At 44.2% G+C, this 19,590-nt stretch overlaps 1 pseudogene; it reads left to right on the top strand.

Annotated features, from left to right (window-relative positions):
• The window catches only part of LOC122944178, a 159,517-nt pseudogene extending 145,156 nt beyond the window's left edge, over positions 1-14,361 (top strand).
• The last annotated feature ends 5,229 nt before the right edge of the window (positions 14,362-19,590 follow it).

Below are 19,590 nucleotides of genomic sequence, written 5' to 3'. Positions count from 1 at the left end.
GCAGCTGATTAGCGCATCCGCCCAGTGTTGCAGGGATGACATCATAAAGACGCGGCACCCAGCTTACAGAGCAGGGCGAGGCACGCCCACCGCGTCACATGACCAGGAGGAGGGAGGGAGCCGCATCTGACATCACGCAGCCACACCTCCCCGCCCCGGGTTCGATCACATGACACACACGTCGGCCGGCCCTGAGACAGCCAGGTATAGGAGCGTCACTACAATGCCAGCCAGACAGCGCACCAGAGCGATGTGCATATGCCAGGTGGAGACAATGTATAGAGCACAGTGGAAAGATAACCACATATGAAGGACAATATATGGGGGGCACAAAGATCAAAATTGCCAATAGTCAGCTCAATCGTACAGCATATCAGAGTAATATATACAGGCAGAGCAGCATAGTATAGAGCCCCCTATAGCCTTCACCATTAACAATATATGATATATGCACAACCCCATAAAAAAAAAAAATTCTATATTGCTATAACGCAAAAAAAAAAAAAAAAAAACTATATTGTGCAATATTGTAACTTTATAAAAATGGATCCATAGATCCATAAGTCAAAAATGGTAATAGAAACCTATGCCATCAATGAGATCATGACCCTAGACCAAAAAAGCGATGAGTACAAAAACTATATATATATATATATATATATATATATATATATTTATATTGTGAGACAGTGACAGGTCTTACTCAGGTTAGAGGCAAGGAAGGGGTGGATAGTTCGGTCCACACCCCTGTTCCACCACAGGTGAGAGAAGCTGGAGGTAATCAGCCTAGCACAAAGCACCCCCGGAGAAGGGCTAACCCCCCCACAATGGACTGTATCTCCTGACTCCTCCACAAAATCAGAACAGGGTCCTGGGTGAGCCTCTGGAGAAAATAAAAGAAGACGAGGAGTCTGCTGAAGACCCTGGTGCCTCCTGCCTCAATGAGAAAGAGGGGGAGGGGTTAACAGGGCAAGTGTATGGTGCCATGTCCGAGAAGGATGAGAAGGCGGTCAAAGAGACTGGAAACTTCAAGAAGACAAAGACTGAAAAAGTTAAGGCCGATATGTTGGTTGACATGAAGTCCCCAGGTTCTACAGAGGCCAAGGGAGCCGCGGCTGAAGTGGAAAAAGCCGCTAAAGAAGCAGAGGTCTCTAAAACTGCCATAGTATCTGGGGTAACTACTGTTGGAAAGAAGGAAGAAGTGATCCAGATGCACTTAAAAGAAGCGAGTAGGGGCAAGCATGCTCTGCTGAAGGAGCCCTGCAAAGCAAAGGAGAAAGTCTCGGGATATGACCATGACTGGGAACAGTTCAGGCAAGAGCTGCAGCAGTCCCAGAAAGGACGTGAGGCGCATGTACAGGAGCCAGAGGATCTAAAAAGAGAAAGAGATCAAAATATACGACAGCGCATCATCACTCGGGAAAGAGTAAGAAAAGAGTATCTGGCCATGAGATGGGCAGATGAGGCCTTTAGGCAGTTTCGGTTAGGCAAGATGTTGGTTTTGGTGATAAACCAAGCTCTGGTGGCGTGGGTCTGGCAGAACAAAGGGAAGGTACGTGTCACAGAGGTTCCTGGCCTCGGTGAAATAAGAACCGGTAATTTTCTGTGTCAGCGGCAGCTAGTGCTCGCTGACACTGGGTTACTTAGTGTGGCTGTAAAGCCAATCTGGGCCGGTTCTTATTGGGAGCAGCCAAAGAGCAGGGTGGGTGGATGTTCCCCATGTCCAGGCCAGGTCGATACCCTCTCACCAGCCTCCCGTGGTTATACATGTGTTCACCCTCACGGGCTTGAACAAAGGGGGGGGATATGTGAGACAGTGACAGGTCTCACTCAGGTTAGAGGCAAGAAAGGGGTGGATAGTTCGGTCCACACCCCTGTTCAACCACAGGTGAGAGAAGCTGGAGGTAATCAGCCTAGCACAAAGCACCTCCCAGAGTGTCAGAAAGGGGGGAGTGTGGTACCTGTGGACAGAGGCCTGGAGGCTCTGTCTGTGTGGTCTCAGCTGGGCAAGGCTGAGGGACCACAAAGCTGGGCGATAGCCTGGAGTTGGGGGACGCAGCGACGCCTGGGAGGGTCGCAGGGCCATAGTCAGGCAGACTACTGAGCCCCAATCCCCCACAAGAAATACTGAACTGGAGACAGTGGGCGTACTGTGCTCTGTACAGCCAGGAGGCTGTGGGACAATTGGCTGAGAAAGCCGCACGAGTTCACAGGGTGTGAACTGGGACCTAGGTGAGTCAGGAAACTTTATGTTTAGTTAGAGCCTGGACGGGCGAGTGTTTATTATTTTGTCATTTTATTGTTGCTGGTGTTGAACAATAAATACACGGTTTGGACCTGAAACTTGGTGTCCTAAAGGCGTATCTGTGAGAATGACCCCCGAAGAAGGGCTAACCCCCCCACAATATATATATATATATATATATATATATATATAATCAAGTTGCAGTGAACATGTAATATTATAATAATCATAATATTTGCTAAAGTGAATACACTGAAAAATAAATTAAATAATATAAAATAAGAACCCCTCACAACTAAGAAATAGGGATATGGATGCTGACGCATCAAAGGAAGGGGAACCCCACCCCCCCACACACACATATCCCTATAATGTGAATTCCTGTAGTGGAATCATATTTCATGTACATACACATGTGCCAAAGTAGTAATAATAAATAATTATTCATAATCCATATAAGTGATAAGATATGATGTTCATAAAAATTATGAACTCATATAAAGTGCACTGTGCAATGAAGCCCTGAGCAGAGTAGCCTCAGAGCCAAAACAAATACTACCCATACATTCAAGTTTAAAGTCACCCACTAATCTGGCCGCACGGATCAACCCATACAGAAAATAGAATGCAGGACACAACAACTTTTTGGAGTGAATATTCTGATGTTGGTAGACAGTTAGTATCCATTGTTCCATAGGGCATATTCTGCATCATGACACAAAGAAAGCCTCCAAAAGGACCACACCATCGCATCAATCAAGTATACTGTGAAAATACAAATAACATCAATGAATACATGATAAAAACAACGAACACATAGTAAAATAAAAAGCACGATTTATAGAAAGGACTTGAAGCTAGCCGTCTCATTGAGACCTTTAGGGATCTCACTCTTAAGCAACACAATCCACTTGGTCTCTAGCTGCAAAAGGTGCTTCTTGATATCCCCTCCACAGCAGCCCAAAGACACCCTATCAATACCCATACATTGTCCCCCCTGTGGTGATCACTAAAATGTAGGGCTATGGGTTGGAACTGGCTCCCCTCCTCCCGGGTAGTAGTGGCTGCCTGCCGGATTTTGCTTGCATGTTCAAAAATCCTAACACGCAACTCCCTGGTGGTCATCCAGTTTTTTTTTTGTTTGTTTTTTATGGGGTTGTTCATATATCGTTAATGGTTAAGGCTATTAGGGGGCTCTATACTATCCTGCTCTGCCTGCATATATTACTCTGATATGCTGTACGATTGAGCTGACTATTGGCAATTTTTATCTTTGTGCCCCCCATATATTGTCCTTCATATGTGGTTATCTTTCCACTGTGCTCTATACATTGTCTCCACCTGGCATATGCCCATCGCTCTGGTGCGCTGTCTGGCTGGCATTGTAGTGACGCTCCTATACCTGGCTGTCTCAAGGCCGGCCGACGTGCGTGTCATGTGATCGGACCCGAGGCGGGGAGGTGTGGCTGCGTGATGTCAGATGCGGCTCCCTCCCTCCTCCTGGTCTGGTCATGTGACGCGGTGGGCGTGCCTCGCCTTGCTCTGTAAGCTGGGTGGCGCGTCTTTATGATGTCATCCCTGCAACACTGGGCGGATGCGCTAATCAGCTGCCAGCTGTGGACTAAATCATTTAAGGACGAACTCAGTTTGTTACTTTACCTCCTGACGAAGCCTCTCCAGGTGAAACGTACGTCGAGGTGCAGCTTTTGGTCACACGCTCTGGGTCCAGCATATCATGGGTAATACATGTTTTGTTGTTTTGCTCAGTTAGTTGTTACATTTCTTTTTATATCTCTATTACCACCTGCACTTGGCACACTTGCCTCTGCCTGTATTGTACAGTTCAATGGCTATGTGCATACCTTATGCAGCCATCCCAGGACTTTGGGTGGGCTAGTTTGCCTTGTGCTATTTGTACATTTTTTCACTTATTTTTCTGTGCATGCAACATACATACCAATACATGTTACTTTGAGTGAACCTACAGTTCTCACAATTTTCATGCTGATGTATACCTAGGGCTGTGACATCTTTCTCCCTGCCAGTTGGGTGTTTGGGAGAGAGGTTGTATCTGACCTCCTTACATGAAGTCTCCCCCCCTCCTGTACACTTGTGCCTTATGTTTCATATATTGTTTGTTATGTGATCATGTCTCAATAAATTACTTCTTTTTTTATATGTGTGTCTCCCACTTTTCTTTGGGGTTATTGGTTTTGTTTTTGGGTTGGCCAAATAGCTCTTACACAGCCTGGAGGTGTTTGGGGTCATTGTCCTGTTGAAAAATAAATGATGGTCCAACTAAACGCAAACCGAGTGGAATAGCATGCCACTGCAAGATGCTGTGGTAGCCATGCTGGTTCAGCAATACGTCCTGTCATCCTCCCTATGTGGTAAAAAATGTGCCTAGGGGGGAGATGATTAGAGATAGACACAATTGTTCGGACGATTCTGGATTTATGAGGGAGGCACAAAAAATAGAAATTAGACTACAGGCTAGACATTAGAACATTAATTACATAAAGAGGGCTAGTAAAAGAGTACTGTCTCTTGACAGACAGACTCTTGTATTTCCCAATACCCAGCTGACAGCTCATATTAACCAAAAAGCCCAAAAAGGAAAAGAAAATTGAAAGGCTTCAGAAGCAGCTGGTAAACAGGATAAACCAATTTCCTTTGTCACAAGTTATAGTGAGAATAGAATATTCTGAGGTCTTCAAAATTATTAGAGGACATTTTCCTATACTTAATGGTGATAAGGGATGAGCTGGTATAGTGTCCTCTGGAGTTAGGTGCGTGGCACGCAGAGCACCCACATTGGGGCAAAAAATCAGCCCGAGCCTATTCTCTGAACACACAAAATCACAGCAGACTTGGTTATCCTATAATGGCAACTACAGATGTGGCAGCAATAGGTGCATTTGCTGTAGATACATGGAGACGAGCAAGAGTGTAATTTCAACAGCCAATGGTAAATCACACAAAATAAAACAGCTTATTAACTGCAATACAGAATTTGCGGTTTATGTTATAACATGCAAGGAATGTCGATTACAATATGTGGGTTGTACAACGAAATAGATTAAAGCAAGGATACACAAACATTTATCTGACATTCCCTATTTTAGGACAAGAAATATATCTGCCACAAGTTCGCATTTTGCAATAGTTCATAAAGAAAGTACTGCGTTTTTTTTCTGTCCAGGGAATCGAAAGAGTATCACGCCCCATCAGGGGTGGTGACCACAAATCCAAGCTTCTGATTAGAGTATTTTGGATGTTTAGTTTGGGGAACTGCGCACCTAATGGTTTAAATAAATAAAAAATGATTTGGTTTTACAATACAAATAGTAAGTTTTTCATGCTTTTTAACATGTTTTCATATATGTCAACCAATATTAACCGGACAGAATAATATTTAAAAAAAACTGACCCCCAAGGAGTCATAATCACCAAAAAATGCTGACTTTCGTGTATATGAAAATCCAAAAAGCTTTATTGCAAATATAAATGAACAGTACATACATGTATTATACAACAGGCAGTACAAGGCGGGACACACAAATGAGAAGCAGGACCCAAGGAGAGGCCGGGAGATCAGTGCACGAAAATACAGGGAAAAAGAATACTAGCTGAAAAAGCATACCTCAGAGCCTCATGGCAGCAATGCCCCAAACAATGCAAAAGAGGCAATTGTAGAGACGAAGGTTAAGATGGAAGGAACACAATTAAACATAGCCTGAATGGTGCAAAGATCTCTCGGCCAACTCCTGACCCAACGCCGTTTCGCCAGTAAATCTGGCTTCTTCCGGGGATACGGAAACACATAAAAACATCTCCCCTATATAGTGCCCACACAGGTGTGTGGAATATAATGAAGATTGCAGGACCTGAATGACGTCAGCACCAATGGAATTGGAGCTCCAGTACTTAATAATAGAACCAAAAGCACCTAATGGGGGCAGGACTAAGCTGACAGAGCGAGCATGTGAGCAAGCACATGACCGCAGTGTCAGAGGTGCATCATAAGACACGCCCTGACCATGCCAGGAAAGCCAATCAGTGGCCCATGTAGTCATATGGAGGAGGAACTGGGGGCAGTGCAGTAGGTGCGGCCAAACGTCTGAGTGACAGCGGCACCAACAAAGCATGAGGCCTCAAACTCCAAGGGGCGGAGGGATAGTGATGCGGCGATCACATGACACAGCACGCGACCGGGATGTCACGGGCGCCACCAAGGCAACGCCCCCACTGCAAAAGCACAAGAAGTGGTGAACGCCCCACCCCGGCAAACCTTAATGGCGGAGCGGTCACGTGATGCAGCACCCAACCGCGGCGGCACACTTAGGCTACTTTCACACTTGCGTTCAGAGCAGATCCGCTCTTATAATGCAGACGTTGGGATCTGTTCAGAATGGATCCGTCTGCATTATAGTTCAGACCCCACTCCGAAAGTCAATGGGGAACGGATCCCTTCGAAGTCACAGCATATTGTGTCAACTCCAAACGGATCCGTCCCCACCGACCCACACTGCAAGTCTGGATGGATCCGTCTGGCTCCGCACGGCCAGGCAGACACCCGAACGCTGCGAGCTGCGCTCGGGTGTCCGCCTGCTGAGCGGAACGGAGGCCAAGCGGAGCCATCCCGATGCATTCCGAGCGGAAGCGCATCCACTCAGAATGCATTGGGGCTCTATGGATCCGTTCAGGGCCGCTTGTGAGAGCCTTTAAACTGAACCCACAAGCGGAACCCCGAACGCTAGTGTGAAAGCAGCCCAATGTAGATATGTAGTGTCCCACTAGGTAGGGGTGGGCACTACACAAGGGTCAATTGGTGTGCGCGTTACTCCTACTCACAAGGAACAGAAATGTCATATTTAATTCTGCATTTAATGTATGTTCTAATGTGTTTTTACATGCAATGTACCCCTGTATGATGTAACAGCAGGCCTAGTTGGGTGTAGTTAGACATCCCAGACACTAGAGGGAGATAGGGAGCCCCTAGTATAAATGTCCAGGCCCAGACAGGGAGAGTTAGTGCAGAGTCAGGAGTCTGAGAAGACAGAGGTTAAAAAACCTGCCCCTGACATGCAGCCGGATAGCCCTTGCTGCTAGTGATGTCCAGGAGGCTAGTGAGAAGCTCCAGCCTGCCTGAGAACAAGAGAGCCTTAAGTTAGCTCTGAAGACACCCCAGTTGCAGGACCCAACCTCCTGGGAGAAACCCACAGTTATCCACTTTACAAGAGTGGGCGATCCAGGGTAAGCTAAGTGACCCTGATGGGCAGATGAAACTAGAAAGTGCAGCAAGAATCTAATACCAGAGGAAGATAGTAACCAGGGATTTAAGCCACCCTTTAGGCATCCGGGCCTTGGGAGATAAAGCCAGAGCAGGAGTTCTAGAAAGGACAGTGTACATTGATTCTGAGGAAAGGTACAACCTGCTGCTGAGTGCTTGTGAATTTACCCTCTGCGTATCTTGCATGAATATTACCTGCCATTGTGTGAATAAACCTACTTGTGGAACTGTGATCAAAAGACTGTACTACTACCTGCTGTACAAAGTTGGATTGTTCAGTAAAATTACGTTTGGTTCACTATTCTACTTGTGTACCTCCATCATTCCAACTACCAGCCGGCGTGCCACCGTCCAAAGGCACTGGCGTCACGAATCCAACAGGGACCTTGCCCCAGGCACTCAAAGTACCTATAACATCCAGGGCACCTCAATCCACCATCGGGCCTGGTCCCTGTATGCGGAGTGTGCCCCGGAGGAACCGTGTCTGCCTCTCCTTCACTGCCACGCGCCTGCCCAGGGTTCTCCAATACAGTGAGTACCCTCGATTGCCCATAACCGTGACCTCACTTCGTCTATATCCTGCAGGTCTGGCGTGTTGCAGATACACATACCAGCCCACAGACACCTTTAAATATGGGCAGATGATCAAAATGCATGGAAACTTATTATGTATAGGTCAGGATAAAAGGTACCAGGCCAGTGGCTGGGAGCTGGACATGACGTAAGATGACGAAAGCACAGAGTTAACCCCTCATTATCCTAATGGACGGCAGATAACTACATTGCGCTGTGGACAGGTGGGTTACACCCCACCACACCGCGATGTTGTATTAAGAGACCATGTTCAGACTTATTATAATCGCACCGTGTACAGTGTAGAAAATGTGCGTACCATATATTATGAGGAGGAATAATGGCAATAATGTCAGTATTCCAAAACAACAGCTGACTTGGTTTGACATAAAGTGCTAATGCATAAACCAAATATAATATATATATATATATATATATATATACACATATATATACACACATAAATATTGACGGGAGCAACCAACCTTAGGGGCTGAATTATTACAGTATTAGATCATACACAATTGCTGGGAAGATAGGTGCCAGTAGAGTACAAATTAGATTATAATAAAACACACTCAAGGTAATTATATACTTAATTGGAAAAAAAGGCGCAAGTGAAAAGCAGGTGAAAAGAGTGCTCGGTGCGGTGATAGAAGGGAAAGGAAACAGAAGAAAACTATAAAAATGTACATCATGGTGAAAATATATGGTCGGGGTAATGTCCCTTGTAGTCCCCAGACTCAATTACCTACAGCAGGTACTTCCTGTTCCTGTGCCAAAAAATTATTACATCTCCCTAGCTAGAGAAATTAGATCTTTCATATGGAATAAGAAGAAGTCTAGGATTTCTATGTCTGTTCTCCAGAGACATAGATCCTATGGAGGAATCGGTCTCCCAAATCCGCTTCTGTATAACAGAGCCATTCTTCTGGCGAGGGCCCTGGATTGGTTTCGGCAGCCTCCCCACAAATCTTGGGTGGGAATGGAAACGTCCCAATCGGGATACTCGTTTAGAGGTCTCTTAGTGGATACACCCAGCTATCTTATCCCGAAACTAAATGCCAGCCCTTCTGTTAAAGCTACGTTAGAGGCATGGAAATGGCTCCAGGAGTCCAACTTGGGCATCCCCACCCCCTCTCCAATTGTACAGATCAGAGACGTGCTGGATCTTGCATCTAAAGAGCTGAAGCAGCATATTCCTACAGCCCTCCGCCTTTCAGTCACCCCCATCATATCTCTGTTCTCGAACTCAGGGGATTTGCTAGAGGGTGAAGATTTCTTGCTGGCCTTGAATTCCCCCTGTACTAATCCTCTTATTATCTCTTTCCTGAGGACCCATATTATTAAATTTATCCCTTATCATTCGCTACTTAGACCTCTCACGTGGTTTGAACATATGATTCAAACTCAATCCTCCCCTGTTAAGATCATTTCTCAACTTTATAAAAAGCTTAATACACCGATTCTGCCACCAAAACCAGCCTTCATTAGCTTGTGGGAGAAAGACCTCAACTGCAGCTTTTCTCCCAGTGAGCAGACTCGCATTCTTAATGCCCCCCACTCCTCCTCCCGCTGCGTAAGGATTCAGGAAAATGGGTACAAGGTGTTGACCAGGTGGTATAAGACCCCAGATATAACATGTCGGTATGGAGAGGGAAATTTGGACACCTGCTGGCGCTGCAGTCAGGAGAAAGGTACCTTCTACCATATTTGGTGGAAATGCCCAATTATACAGGCCTGGTGGGAGGGGATCTTCGTGAAAAGTAATAAGATATGCAATTCTAAAGTTCCAATGTCTCCCCTAATTGCCCTCCTGGGTAGTCACACAGGTGATGTACCTGCTAAGACCCCCTTCCTATTTAACAAACTTATCATGGCAGCGCGCCTATTGGTCCCTAGGTTCTGGCTTTCCCCAGATGCGCCCCCTGAAGATTTCTGGATTAACAAAGTGGATACTATTTATAGGTTTGAGGAGATTGCTGCATGGGAAAATAGATCCCATTCCAGATTCAAGAGTCAATGGTCGGGTTGGGAAGATTTTGGAAATTTCAAATAGGATTTTCTCCCTTATTCTTGGCATATATTTCCATTCCTATGTTGGCTAATGCAGCCAACATAGGAATGGAAATATATGCCAAGAATAAGGGAGAAAATCCTATTTGAAATTTCTAAAATCTTCCCAACCCGACCTTTGACTCTTGAATCGTCTGTATCCGAATGACCGTGACATCTAACTGTATACTGTAATTGTTTTTGTTCGACTTGCTCGTTCATTGTACTTCATTATGCATAACTTTATGTATCAACTTTTATTCAGAAATAAAGTTGTTAAAAGAAAAAAAAAAAAAGAAAAAAAAAAAAAAAAAAAAAGAAAATATATGGTCGGAACATCTCGAAAAGAGGGGAGTTATTATGCAATGTTGATGGAACAGTCATAGTTGTATAACCAGCATATGACCCGGGGAAGTCCAGAATGTATCCAAAAGGCACCATGCACGAAGACATAACTCTGTATGGAACCATGACTCCACTGGTATGGTCCTCCACTGCCACAGACGTCATCAGTAGTGCTAAAGTAAATCAAGAAAGCACAGTACGTTAAAAAACAGGGAAATGACAGACAAATAATTAAAAACACGGGACCTGGATTGAGCAGAAGGACCCCAAGAGGACTCAAAAGCAGGCAATGTTATTGAGGACATCCATCAATGGGCGTATCAGTTATAGAAAAGGAGCAAAAGAAAGGTCCTCATTTAACCCCCTAGGTGTCATGCTGTCTAATTCATGAATCCAGCGTACTTCTTTTTGCGCCAATATCTTCCTCCAGTTACCACCACGTGGTGTCATGTAAACCCTATCAATCCCACAGATTCTAAATTGTGAACTATCACAATTGTGAAACTATTTAAAATGTTTGGGAATCGTTTTAAATAGGGTCACATCATTTTCATCTTTGGCAGCATCAATGCCCAGGACGTGTTCTCGTATCCTCCTCTTGAGCTCCCTGGATGTCAACCAAACAAATGCATTGGCATGGACACTTCCCCAAATATATCACACCTGGAGTATTACAGGTGATAGTATGTATGATGGTGTATGGTTTACTGTTGGTGAATGGATTGCTAAAGGAAGTAGTCCTGTCGACATTGGGGCATGCTACGCACCTCTCCATGGGGTACATCCCCACTTGGAACCTTTTGAGTCTGGATTCAATTTGGTCTGATGACCTGGATGGTAACTGTTTACCAACAGATCCTTTAGATTTTTGATGTGTCTGTACGTGGTGGAAGGGCAGGTAGGTAAGATTTTTGCCAATATGGGGTCTAATTGTAGGACCTCCCAGTACTTGGCTAGTGTATCTCTGATCGATTTCCACTGCGGGTTAAATGAGGTGATAAATCATACCTTGTCCACTGGATTGCATCGTTTGCGGTTGTATGCCAAAAGAGGATCTCTCTGCACTTGTTTCACTTTCTGGTGACACTGTTTGATGTTTGCCGCTGAATATCCACTATCCGAGAATCTTTGTTGCAAGTCCTGAGACTGACTGTTAAATTCCGTTGAGCAGATTCTCCTAGCTCTTAAGAACTGGCCATATGGAATGCTACAGATAAGGCCTACACAGATCTGTACATCGAGAAAGTCGAGGTACGTCTTGTTGATCCTAGATGCGTAATACAATATTACGGTTATTGCGATTGAGCAACCCTACCAACTCGGTAAATCCAGAATGTGGGCCCTGCCACACGTTGCAGATATAGTCGATGTAGCGGGCCCACATCTGGACTCGTAGACCTCCGCAAGGAAGATCTCCCTCTCCCACAGCCCCAGGAACAGGCAGGCGTAGGACGGCGCACAGGCCGCCCCCATAGCCATTCCCTGGAGCTGCAGGTAGAAAGCGTCCCCAAAAAGAAAGAAATTATGCATTAAGACAAACTCAAGGAGCTCAACAACAAACTCACCCAAATCATCCTCGATGTTGGACATGGTTAAAAAGAACCGGACCGCCTCCAAGCCATCCCTATGGCGGATACTGGTATATAGTGATTCGACGTCGCATGAGGCGATCCACATATCCGGTTCAAGATGAAGATCGTTCAACAGCGTAGAAAATCGGTTGTGTCTTTTGACAAATGATGGGAGTTGTTCTACGAGTGGCTGTAAGATAAAGTCGATGTATTTGCACGCTGGTTCACACAAGTTCCCCTTCCCTGATACTATAGGGCATCCAGGGGGGCATGTCTAATTTCTATGCACTTTGGGGAGTAGATTTAAGCATGCCACTTATGGATATTCGGGAATGAGGCTTATAGCTTGTTTTTTTGTGATGATACCATTTGCTTCTGCACGTTGTACCAGGGCACCCAATTCTCGTTTATATATGTATGCACAAACTGGGTGTCTCCCTGGCAGTTTTTTTTCCTCCTCCCTTCACTCAGGTCTCGGGAATAGGTAATCAGCATGGGGGTTGGGTCTTTTTGCTTTAAAAAGAAAAGGATTTTTTTTGGGAAGCTAGATCCATCCTTATATATATATATATATATATATATATATATATACATACATATACATACACATTTTTTTTTAGGGGGGGTTGGGGTTAGTATGGGCCATCATGGTGGATTCAAGGAAACTGAATTACCGGTAAGACTAATTATGGTTTTTCCACCTCATGCACCATGACAGCCACAATGAGAACTATCAAATAACTAACCTGGGTGGGAAATCGCCTGAAGAACCTTCTGGCCAAACTGGATTTTCGTAGAATCAGGCAGACTAAGGCAATGAAAGTATTTGCACTTGACCAAGCTGCGGCCCTACAGATCTGATATAGGGGCACTCGACCTTTTTCTGCCCAGGAGGAGGCGGTGGCTCTAGTAGAATGAGCTTTAACTATCCCCGGGCAGGACTTGTTTTGGATGGAATAACAGCATTCAATAGTGGATCTGATCCATCTGGCTAAGGAGGATCTAGTAGGTTTCTTACCCTTATTTCTACCTGCTAATTGGACTAGCACGTTATCGTCCTTCCTAAATTCTCTGCTGGCTGAATTACTGTCTCTCTAACATTTAAGAGTTTTGTTTTGTCTTCCATGACCTCTTCCTGGTGAAAAGGAATGGAAGGTAAGAAAATCTCCTGGTCTCAGTGGAAGGAAGAGACCACCTTTCGCAAAAAACCTGGATCTACTCTCAGACGAATATGGTCCTCCAGAATCTGAAGATATGGTTTTCTACAAGAGAGAACCTGTAACTCTCCAATGCGCCTAGCCGAAGTAATAGCTATTAAGAAGGCCATTTTCAGGGACAGATGTTTTAACGATATGTTGGATAAAGAGATAAAGGGGGGCATCGTTAATCCCTCATCGTTAATCCCTCAGATCCCACATGGGAACTCGGGATCTTAGAGTAGGTCTTAATCTAACCGCAGCTTTGATTAATCTTCTTATCCATCTATGTTCCGCTAGGCTAGTATCAAAGAAGGTGCTCAGGGCCGATATTTGCACTTTAAGAGTAGTGGGCCTTAGCCCAAGTTCTAAACCATTCTGTAAAAAATCTAGAATTTTGCTAATGGGGGGGGGGGGGGGGGGGGGAGAGAGATGTATCCGGATGGTTATCTGCTAGCAAGGGATTTCCCACGGGTCCGCTAGTGCTCGATGTTTTAAATTGGGGAACAAACTTCTCTTCGTCCAGAGAAGAGTTATCAGGATTATTGTGGCGGTCTCTCTTTGGATCTTCTGAATGATCCGGGGGATATGGGGTATTGGAGGGAACGCGTATGCTAGCTTCCAATTCCAGCTTATTGAAAAAGTATCTACTGCCCAAGGCTTGTCCCTTGGATTTAGGGAACAAAAGAGATCTACTTGGGCATTTTCTTTTGAAGCAAATAGATCTATTTCTGGGAGGCCCCATCTGGAAACTATCTTCCGGAAGATGCCTCTGTTTAGAGACCACTCTATTGCCTCTATTCTTCTCCTGCTGAGGTAGTCTGCCTCTATGTTCTCCGAACCTTTTAAGTGGATTGCGGATACAGATAGGGAATTTTCTTCTGCCCAGGTGAGAATCTTCCTTGCTATTTCTTCTAATGGGGTAGATCTTGTACCCCCTTGGTGTTTTAGATAAGCTACTGTTACGTTGTCGGACAGAACTTTCAGATGCTAACCTCTTAAAAGCCAATCCCCTTTCTTTAGAGACATGAGGACCTGAAGTTGGAGGAACTTCTCTTTATGTTTTCTGGCCAGGTGCCCTGAAAGAAACAGATGCTTGCATCTGTTATCAATTAAACTTCTGTCTGTCTGAACCAACTCACTCCCTGGAGCAGTGGAAACTCCTTCTGAGTTTCAACCAATCGAGATCGGACTTCACCCGCTGAGGTATCTGGATCTTCCTGTCCAAGTCCAACTGGCTCCCGTTCCATTCTTTCAGGATCCAACTTTGAGTTATTCTTGAGTGTGCCTGGTTCCAACTAACAGAAATTAAACAGGCCGTTAAATTCCCTAGCAGACTCATTGCTTCTCTTATGGAACATTTGTGAGCTTTTTGAAATCTCAATTTTTTGGGATAAGCCCTTCTGCTTTGTCCTGTGGTAGGATGGTTTTTTGAGAGTCCGAATTTAATTCTACCCCTAGAAATCTTATCTTTTTTGAAGGAGTGAGGGAAGACTTCTTTAGGTTTATAATCCAACACAATTTTGAAAGGATGTTTAGGAATCTTTGGGTTGCTGCGATATTTTCTTCCTTTGATCGGGGGATAATCAGAAAGTCGTTGAGGTAAGGAATAATGATTAAACCTTCTTTGCGAAGGTAAGCGACCATTTCTACTACTAGTTTCGTGAATATTCTAGGAGCGGAGGAGATGCGGAATGGAAGTGCAACATACTGGAAGTGATGTAAGGTGCCTCTTGGATACTTTATTGTAAAACGGAGGAATTTTCGTCAGAGATGGTGGATGGAAATGTGATAGTAGGCATCTTTGAGGTCTACTGAAGACATGAATGCCCCTTTCGGAATGAGTGGTATTGTGGATCTGATGGATTCCATTTTGAATCTTCTGTACATAACAGATCTGTTTAGCGGTATTAGTCTGACCTGTCCAAAAGGTAAGGTAAGGAATCTTCTGGGGGGAACTGAAGAGAATTCTATCTTGTATCCCTGTGCAATAATGTTTAATGCCCAGGGATTTGTTGTGATCTGCTCCCAAGAAGATTAAAAAAAAAACAGTCTGCCCCCCCATTTTTGTCATTGTTTATTAGGGTGTCTGTTTTGAGGGTTAAGGATGAAACCCCTACCCCCCCTTTGGGATAACTCCATTTGCCCCCTTTACCTTTTCCCCTATATGATCTCTGCTGGGGTTGAAACTGACGAAAGGGCTTTTTCTTTTGATCCCTATCCTCCGGAAAACCTTTTTTCTTGTCTGTTCGCTGCCTTCTCCAAAATTTTGTGTAAGGTAGGGCCAAAAACGAACTCTCCTGAGAAGGGGATTGAACACAACTTAGCTTTAGAGGCTTTGTCACCGGACCAGGCTTTCATCCATAAAAGCCCCACGGGCGGCATTTGATAGTGCCCCCTCTTTAGCGGAGAAACGAATGGCTTCTGCCGAGGTGTCAGCCAAGAAGGCAGTCGCAGATCTAAGTAAAGGGATGGAATCTCTTATGTCTTCTATTGGGGTTTTGTTTTTAAGATGTTCATCCAGCTCCCCTAACCAGATATACATGGCCCTAGCAACAGATGTTGCAGCTATGTTGGCCTTAACGCTAAACATAGATGATTCCCAGGCCTTTTTTAATAAGCCATCAGCTTTGCGGTCCATGGGATCGCCTAGTTGGGAGGAGTCCTCAAATGGGAGTGGAGTTCTTTTAACTACTTTCGCCACTTGAATATCTACCTTAGGAGTCTCATTAAAGATTTTACACTCAGACTGGTCAAAACAAAGCCTGTTTCTAAATTCTTTAGAGACACCCAGCCTCTTCTCTGGGTCTAGCCACTCGTCCATGATCATCTCTCTAATGTTCTCATTTATCGGGAAAACAATCGATTTTTTTGATCTAAGACCTCCGAACATTTCGTCCTGGACAGTGCGTGGTTTAGGGGTGTCCTCTATCCCCATAGTGGATCTAACAGATCTTAAAAGTTTGTCCATATGATCAGATGAGAAAAAATACTTCTTATCCTCTTCTATAACTTCTCCCTCAGATAAGGGATCTTCCTCTATAATCTGTTTAGACGAGACCGAGATCTCCTCTGCCTGATCTGCATCAGATGAGGACTGGACAGAAAGTTTACGCTTTTTTGGCGGATGAAGGGGGCCATCGGGAGCGGATATAGAGGCTAAGGAGGACTTTATTTCATCCTGAATAAAGGATTTAATCTCAGAACAAATACTTGGTTGTTCCTCCTTCCATAACTCAGAAAGACACGACTTGCAAAGTTTTTTCTTGTAATTCTCAGGAAGCTTTTTAGAGCAGGTTTTGACATTTTTGTATCCAAGACTTTGATCTAGGTTCCTTTGTGCCCTGGAAACAAACAACAACCAAGCGTACACCAATTAATACCGCTAGAATGCCTGTTTGAAAAAGAGGAGCTTAGCATTAAAAAAAAATGCAGGGGACTCACAGTACAGGTGATGGAAGAGGGGTCCGGGACCTACTGATGGGGAGTAGGTGTCTCCACCATCGTGGGTAATCTGCAGGCAAGTTCTAAAAGGAGCCCGCGATCTTTTCAAATTCCCGGCGTCTTACATCGTCAGTTTGCGCTTCGGCTCCCGGCTTGTTCATGCGCCGCATTGCCCTCAGCATCAGCGCTTCACTTGTTGTAATAAGAGGACGCCGCACTTGCGCGTGTGCCACTCCGTGAACCCGGCACAGCTGACTGCTTCCTCCAGAGGAAGGAGGTCAGTTGAAAAGGAAGGACCATAGGCCCCAGCATAAGCCGGAACGAGGGTCCTCGATGCTCTCTCCATGTGTTAACCCCTGTAGGGGCAGGAAAACACTGAGGGGTTGGAGGGGTGGGGGGAATTTAAACTCTCTCTGTGTTCCTGCCCCTACAGAGGTCAAGGGTCAATCTCATTGTGGCCGTCATGGTGGATGAGGTGGAAAAAAAATATGGCTCTCAGACTATGGAGGCACTAAAACATGATTGTGTTTCAAAAATTATATTATTGTGTAAAACCTACAGTCATGTGAAAAAATTAGGACACCCTTTGAAAGCATGTGGTTTTTTGTAACATTTTTAATAAAAGGTTATGTCATCTCCGTTTCAACAATACAGAGAGATTAAAGTAATCCAACTAAACAAAGAAAACTGAAGAAAAGTCTTTTCAAGATCTTCTGTAAATGTCATTCTACAAAAATGCCTATTCTAACTGAGGAAAAAGATAGGACACCCTTGCCCCTAATAGCGAGTGTTACCTCCTTTGGCTGAAATAACTGCAGTGAGACGGTTCTTGTAGCCATCTACCAGTCTTCGACATCGGTCTGAGGAAATTTTACCCCACTCCTCAATGCAGAACTTTTTCAGCTGTGAGATGTTTGAGGGGTTTCTTGCACGTACAGCCCTTTTCAAGTCACCCCACAGCATCTCAATGGGATTCAAATCTGGACTTTGACTTGGCCATTCCAGGACTCTCCATTTCTTCTTTTTCAGCCAATCTTTGGTTGATTTACTAGTATGTTTTGGGTCATTGTCATGTTGCATGGTCCAGTTCCGCTTCAGCTTTAATTTTCTAACTGATGGTCTCACATGTTCTTCAAGCACCTTCTGATACACAGTAGAATTCATCGTGGATTCTATGATGGTGAGCTGACCAGGTCCTGCTGCAGCAAAGCAGCCCCAAACCATGACACTTCCACCTCCATGCTTCACAGTTGGTATGAGGTTCTTTTCTTGGAATGCTGTGTTTGGTTTACGCCAAACATGTCCTCTGCTGTTGTGTCCAAATAATTCAATTTTGGACTCATCTGTCCAAAGAACATTATTCCAGAAGTCCTGGTCTTTGTCAACTTTATCTCTGGCAAATGTCAGTCTGGCCTCGATGTTTCTCTTGGAAAGCAAAGGTTTCCTCCTTGCACACCTCCCATGCAAGTTAAACTTGTACAGTCTCTTTCTGATTGTAGAGGCATGTACTTCTACATCAACAGTAGCCAGAGCCTGCTGTAGTTCTCGAGATGACACTTTAGGGTTTTGGAGACCTCTTTTAGCATCTTGCGGTCTGCTCTTGGGGTGAACTTGCTGGGGCGACCAGTCCTGGGCATGTTGGCAGTTGTTTTGAAAGCCCTCCACTTGTAGACTATCTTCCGGACAGTGGAATGGCTGATTTCAAAATCTTTTGAGATCTTTTTAAATCCCTTCCCAGACTCATAGGCTGCTACAATCTTTTTTCTGAAGTCCTCTGACAGCTCTTTTGCTCTCACCATGGTGCTCACTCTCACTTCAACAGTCAGGAGCACACCAAACTAAATGTCTGAGGTTTAAATAGGGCAAGCCTCATTCAACATGCAGAGTAACGATCTACTAATTATGTGCACCTGGTGTGATATACCTGTGTGAGATCTGAGCCAATTTAAGAGGGAATACATGTGAGGGTGTCCTATCTTTTTCCTCAGTTAGAATAGGCATTTTTGTAGAATGACATTTACAGAAGATCTTGAAAAGACTTTTCTTCAGTTTTCTTTGTTTAGTTGGATTACTTTAATCTCTCTGTATTGTTGAAACGGAGATGAAATAACCTTTTATTAAAAATGTTACAAAAAACCACATGCTTTCAAAGGGTGTCCTAATTTTTTCACATGACTGTAAATAAATTTAAAAAAGGCATACATATTAGGTAATGCCGCGTCTATAAGCTTTATAAAAATACCACATGACCTAACCCCTCAGGTGAACACTGTACACATTTTTTAATAAAAGCTGGGTCAAAAAAGCTATTTTTTTGTTACCTTCCATCACAAAAAGTGTAATAGCAAGCGATCAAAAAGTCATATGCACCCCAAAATAGTGCCAATCTAACTGTCATCTCATCCTGCAAAAATTATACCCAACCTGAGACAAAACTGAAAAAAGTATGGCTCCCAGACTATGGAGACACTAAAACATGATTTTTTTTGTTTCAAAAAGGATATTATTGTGTAAAACCTAAATAAAAAAAATAAAAAGGTATACATATTAGGTATCGCCGCGTCCGTAAGAACCTGCTCTATAAAAATAGCACATGATCTAACCGGTCAGATGAATTTTGTAAATAAAAAATAAAAACAGTGCCAAAACAGCAATTTTTGGGAAAATTTTCCATTTTAATCAATCTTTTCCCATACCAAAGCAAGGGTTAACAGCCAAACAAAACTCAACATCTACTGCCCTGATTCTGTAGTTTACAAAAATGCCCCATATGTGGTCGCAAACTGCTGTATGGCCACACGGCAGGGCGCAGAAGGAAAGGAAAGCCATATGGTTTTTGGAAGGCAGTTTTTGCTGGACAGTTTTTTT

This window comes from Bufo gargarizans, chromosome 7 (genome assembly GCF_014858855.1).
Source record: "Bufo gargarizans isolate SCDJY-AF-19 chromosome 7, ASM1485885v1, whole genome shotgun sequence".
Taxonomy (NCBI): Eukaryota; Metazoa; Chordata; class Amphibia; order Anura; family Bufonidae; genus Bufo; species Bufo gargarizans.
Note: the sequence above shows the minus strand (reverse complement) of the source record. Positions and strands in the feature narration are given on the sequence as shown.